Source organism: Buceros rhinoceros, unplaced genomic scaffold (assembly GCF_000710305.1).
Source record: "Buceros rhinoceros silvestris isolate BGI_N320 unplaced genomic scaffold, ASM71030v1 scaffold14200, whole genome shotgun sequence".
NCBI classification, from domain to species: domain Eukaryota; kingdom Metazoa; phylum Chordata; class Aves; order Bucerotiformes; family Bucerotidae; genus Buceros; species Buceros rhinoceros.
The window spans coordinates 44,123-50,443 of record NW_010390272.1 but is presented as its reverse complement, the minus strand read 5'-3'; positions in this window follow the sequence as shown (position 1 = coordinate 50,443).

Here is a 6,321-nt window from a genome sequence, read left to right as displayed (position 1 = left end):
AAGCAGGTCGGCGGCAGGGCTCCCTTTGTGTCTTTGGCGGCGTTTAAGTGTAAAATAAAACGTGGTGGTTTTCGCAGGTTCGGGGTGCGGAAGGTCTGGGACATGAAGTGCAGGTGTATCCTTAGCTCTGCGGAACTGACCCGTAATGCCAGAGGCGGAGGCTGTAGGGCAGTAATTGCTATTCGAGTACACTCGATTTATCTTTCCGTTTTATTTCCCTTCCACCTCGAAGTCTCCCTTTTGGTTTTTGCAAAGTGAACCTGTTCATGCACCCCCCCTTCTCTCCACCCCCGCACCAAAATCGGAGGAGTCGAGAGCAGTCGGTACCCTACAGGAGCACAACGCTCATGTTCTGTTACCATCTTTGAAACTCGTCATTGCTTTTTTCCTGCAAAGGTCATACACAGGTTTTGCACCCAGACTGACTGATCGTGTCTCTAGAATGGTAGTAAGATAGTCCCCTCCTGTTAACTGAGGATGTCAGTAGCAGCCTCCATCACCTCACACCTCTTGTGTCTACCCTGAAGGTGCAAATGTGAGTGTAGCAAATGCATAGATACCTGAACTTGTGTTAATGTAATTAGTTCCATATCAAGGAAGGAAAGCCATGATTACTCAAGCTTTGATATGGGCAAGTAACACCTGACTAGATTGCAAGAGGCTGAGTTAAACAGGTACAGAGGTACCTGCAACCATGATCCCATTGACACCAGTTCCATGCTATCTCGATGAGAATTAGGTCTTTATCAAGATGAGAAGTAGGCACCAACAACCTACCATCGACCAAAAGTTATACTTCGCAGATGCTTCCTGTGACTGCCTCAGACTGACTGATAAACATCAGTGTTTACTCTGCTGAATTTCTAAACCAGGTATCAACATAAAACAATTAAGACCGGCACTAATTTGTCCAAATCTTGCTTTGAAAATCACTGCTACCTCTGCAAGACAACTTGCATATTACTGTTTAACAGGCAGCCCAAAAATACCAGTCGGCCTCAAAATTCTTACAGAAAATCACAGCCTAGTCAATACAAAAAAGCACTCTTCATTGCAGGTGAATGACTGTCTAGCTCATGAAAAGGGGCAAATAGCATTTCTGGTGGTTGTGAGAGGATACAAAAGTTGACTTTATGTGTTAGCAGCTGGCATCGGTTCTGTTAAAGCTGCCTCTGTCTGAGATAACGCCATTTCTCTCTGCAAGTATTGTGTATTCTTGTTCCTCTATTTTGGTAAGAGCTGAAGGGCTGACACCTGACGGCGTCACACCTTCGGCTCATGTGGAAGCATGGTGTGTCCTAATTAGTAAAAGGAAACAGAACAGGTTGTACCAGGTATGGGAAGTATAAATGCGTACTGAAGTGCAAAGGGGACCTTTAGCACCTTTGTTTTTTCAGCTGTGCAAAATTTAAAGTCCATCCAGAGGGCATGCTGAGAAGTCAAGTCTTCCTGGTTTAACAGATGGGTTGTAAGTAAATCCTCAAAAGCATGATTACAGGTTAGTTGTGGTGCTTACTCAGTATGGCTATCATCAGTCCTCTGCCACTGACTTACAGTCAAGTAAATTCTTAATTGTGTTAAAAAATGTTGGGACAAAATTCTGATGTTTTGTTCAAGAGTGTGATGCCTGTGTCAGTTGGGTGGAAACAAAGCACTACATAGAGCAGCCTCAAACCTGCTGTTCATCTAGTGGGCAAAAAACATCTACACAGTCTAATAATAGATCAGCGCTAGAGAATTTAATTTTCTGAAAACACTCAGTTCAAAAGCTGTCACAGAAACTCATATGCATGCCAGCAGAATTTGATGTGCTAGTTCTCTGGCCACTCGGCAAGAAAGCAGGAGGAGCTGGTGCTGTTCTGTCTCACTGATTTCTCTGAAATCGACTAAGTACCAAGAAGCATGGGAGGTAGCAGTCCTTCTTTGTCTCTTTAGAACCCGGTAGACTTAAGGGAAACACGAGCTTCCCTCATGCTTCTTATGCCTGTAGATGTGGGAAATAATTCTTCGCTTTGGCTTTCAGTTCCGTTTTGAAGCTTCAGCAATTTTGCAATTGATAGAGCTTTCATATTTTTTTTTTTAGAATTAGATGGGAACGACTAGATGGAATTTTCATTCATCAGAAGCCAAGCATGATGCAAGAAGCTTTCAGAGAGCCAAGCTGAGCTTCATTTGAATTGGCCGTGCAACTCCCTATCCACCTTGAGGTGCATAATTCTCTGTCATAAACCAGAAGACTTTTCAGTATAATCATTTTTTCTCTAGTTAACCAAACATTTCCATGTCATGAAGGTACAACAGTTGCACACCATTGAATATTAGCTGGCCAACATCCTCTGCCTCCATTTTCCATCAATTAAGGTAGCTATGGCTCACACAAGGAAGAGTGCAAGTGTACCAAGTGTGGCAAGTGCTGGATACTCTGTCGTCCTTCATGCTAAGAGGCAGAAAAGTTCTCTCGAGAGGAGGTGTTAGAACAGAGATGAGACATTGATCTTTTGCCTTTAGAGAATTACTTCTATGTAAGGTAAAGTAACTAACACATGGTTTATGGCACAGGAAAAGGAAACACCACATTCAGGTTTCTAGTGATTTGCAGCAATGAGCAGGATGACGATTTCATCAAAAATACCCATAACTCACAAGCAAATGGTGATGTTTTTGACAAACGGAGAATACTATGCTCTTCTTCAAAATTCATCACAAATAAATTTTGTTCACACAAAACTAATACTTGTCTGTCATTTGCACATCTGTGTGTGATAGCAGCCTATCTCCAGCACAGCCACCGCCTGCCTGCGCATTCCTACTAGCAGTCTGTGCACCAGACCACTGTAATAGCTTTGGGATGAAACAGGAACAGCTGGAGAACTTGTCATTCTCCCAAAAGGCTGCCTTTTCCTGTAGGAACTTACACCTGGTAAAGGATGAGGAGAACGAAACCAGGTCTGTAACTACTGTTACTCTTAAGCTTTTTGTTACCGCTGCATAAGAACAGGCTTACATGGTTTAATGTTCCGCTCCATGACACAACAAAAAAATGAAGAGCAGGAAAAGTGGGGAACATAGCGTGAGACTTTCCAGCACGTTTGAGTTGATCTCACCAAAACATGATGCATTTGGCTGGATTGTTTCTATCACTCTACAAGCTGTTCAGGAATGACAGACTGAGTAATAAGGTATGAAGGAGTAAGACTATACAAACTAAAAATATTGCTACTTGCATGAACATCTCAGAATTGCAGAATCTTAAGTGTCCATAAATAACTAACAAAGCCTCCATAGTACTACTGTTGTGGATCTTCACTCATCACTAAATCATACCACACAAGGAAACAAGGTTTTTTATTGTGCACAGCTGCATAACGAGAAGTTGAGATGCTATAGCAGATTTATTCTCTTCAGCAAGCACACATTAAACTACATTTCCAAAACCAAGTAGATTAATTCTGTAACACAAAAAGCATCACACCCAACGTGGTAACTTTCTATTGGAACTCACTAGGGAAAAAAAGAAGTACCGGGCTAAAAAAAACCCAATAGATGTTATGACATGTAAAAAAAAAAAAAAAAAAAAAAAAAAAATCCTTCTGAAAGGGGATTTGGAACAAGAAGGATGGTAACAGTCTTTAACATTCATTGTTGCATGAATAAAGTAACTGTGCAAAGAAAAAAATCAAATACTGATTTCTGTCCTGTATCGGGAAGGGATCAGGGATCAGGATGGCCTACCATAGCAGGTGGGGATTAATGAGGCAAATTAGTCTTTGGATGATGGGCTTAAACCACACACAAGTTGTACTTTTTTCAAACACAAGTCTGGGATCATTAAAGGAAAAAATGCATAAGTTTTAATGTCCTGTTGACAATCTAATAGTTCTTTTTTTCTCTGTAAACCATGAATCAATTTAATAGCCTTTCTGGGTATAAGCTGTTCTCGTGTGGAAAACAGGATTCAGAGAAACCTGAATATTACTTCATTCGTTTTTTCCTGAGGCAGGATGCATGTACACACACCAACATTTGTCTACCCTGTTCCTAAAAATCTCCGGTGGTGGAAGCGGCATCCCTTTTTCAGGCAGTCTACTCTAGTGCTTTCACTCCTGCTGCTGTACTGTCTCGTCCTGTGCTGGGGCATTTCCATGGCTATGACCAAGCAAAGCACTGAAATTAATACAAAAATATACTCATCAGTGCTTTTTAACAGGCTCGATTGTTTAGATTGATCTTAGAACAAATTCAAGAATTTCTAACTGCTCAATTCTGTGATACAAGGGGAGTTGCTACATCTCGCTGTGTCTTCATTTCCTTGTAGTAAGTAAAATAAGGTCTATGCAGAAATGATGGGCAGTTAAGCCTTTGTCACTAACAGTTTCTAAAATCTTTATGTGAAAAGCAGTAGTAGCAGCATACTATAGCTGTTACAGCCGATAATAAAAGTGACCCTGTGATGTACTGAGGAGGCGCACTACTGCTTTGGCACCTCCTGATGTTCGTGGATTGACTGGGTTCTCCAGTTCCAAATAGGTAACAGGAACAGATGCAGTGCTTCCAGAAACACCTGTCCTCCAGGAGGGCTGTCAGGCAGGAGAAGGCAGCATACAGGAAGGTCTCTCGTCCTGGTCTCTGTCCTCTGTGCATTCTTTAGGTGAAGCCATACACAATGATGAAGCAGGGCAGGGAAACCAGTGTTCCACCACCAGGCACTTTTTCTCAGCAGCATGCTGACCCACTGCCAGCTTTGATCTTCTTTTTAATCCCATTATCATCACATTGGAGCACAGAGGTAGCTCATAAAATTTATAAGCAGTTGCATGTTATATTTTAAGAGCAACTTGAACAATGGGAGAGGGATCTTACTGTAGAAAGCTAAAATCAGTTAAGCCTAATTTGTCTCAAACCTCTGGAGTCACTGCTACTAGTTTCACAGGTCATAAAAGAAAATTACATGAGATGCCATACGTGAAAGGTAGATGACGAATTCATTGGGGTAATACTTAAATATGCTGGTCCTAGCAGGAAAAGAATGAGTTAGTTACTGTCAAGGAATGCTGGGCAGACTGGCTCTCCAGGAGCTGTGGTACCTCTCCATGTGTTTTTGCTGCAGGCAGCACTCCCATGAAGTCCTAGTTTGACATGCATTTAAAGCCTGTCCGAGCACTGACAGATGCAATTGCTGCCTGGGATTATACAGTGGGCTCTGCAAGATAGAAGCATTGTTTACATTGGAAACTAATTCTTTAGGGTAAGTGGCATTAATATTAAGTCAGACACAATAACTGAAAAGGCCTAGCTGATTAAATTTCATTCTTTCATCAAGCATCTTCTATAAACACAATGAAAATAAAATATTACTAATATAAGAAATAAAAAAAATGCCTTTGAAAGTTTTAACTACCAAGTTTAAAGCATGCTAGACTAATGAACAAAAGTATCCAACCAAGGGCATTACGAAGCAGTTATTTTCCATCACTTCTCATGTGTGTATGTATGTATTGTTTTCACTGCACTTCTAATTCAGGGAAGTTGGAATTATTCTACGTGGAATCCCAAGTCACCATGCCTGTAAACTTGAGCAACATGATGCATGTGTCTTCACCAGGCTGAAGGTGAGCTGTTGAAAACTGGATCTTTTTTCTCTTTTTATAAAAAACTCCACAGAGTTGGGAGCATTTATTTCCCTGTCACAGATGCACTTTTCCGTAAAAGTAGAAGTGAGATACTGACCCTTTGGTGGCTGAACACAAGTTGAAAGCAGAAATACAAGTCTGCTATTTTAGATCCTGTACTATATAGATTATATAAGAACTATATAAAAGCTCTTTGATTGTTATGTGAGAGAGGGTCTCCTCTAAATATGAAGGTGTCATCACAAATTAAATTTTGGAATTAGATTATGGTCTTTTCTACAGAAATAATTAAAGTGGGGACTAAGCTTTTTTTTATTCACTTGTCTTTAAAGAACGTATGCAGTGTATTTAGAGATCCTGCCTTGTATTGAAAACAAATTAAAAATACATTAAAAATTTACAGCAATGAAAAGGACTCCCAAATCAGACACCTCGTGCTCTCTCTGCAGAATGTTTCACGCTTAACTGCCATGTTATATCTAAGTTACAGACATTACCCAAAGAAAATGAACACGCACACACACCATCCAGTTGTCCTTTTGTATTTTTATTCGGTGTTAAGTAACTCCACAAGAAAACAAACTCAGTTACTCTGGTGTACGTGAAATCAGAACAATACAACCACTTGAAGCAAAAAGTAGAAACAAATTTCAGCCCAGGAATGGAAAACTGATTCTTCAGTGCTATAGAT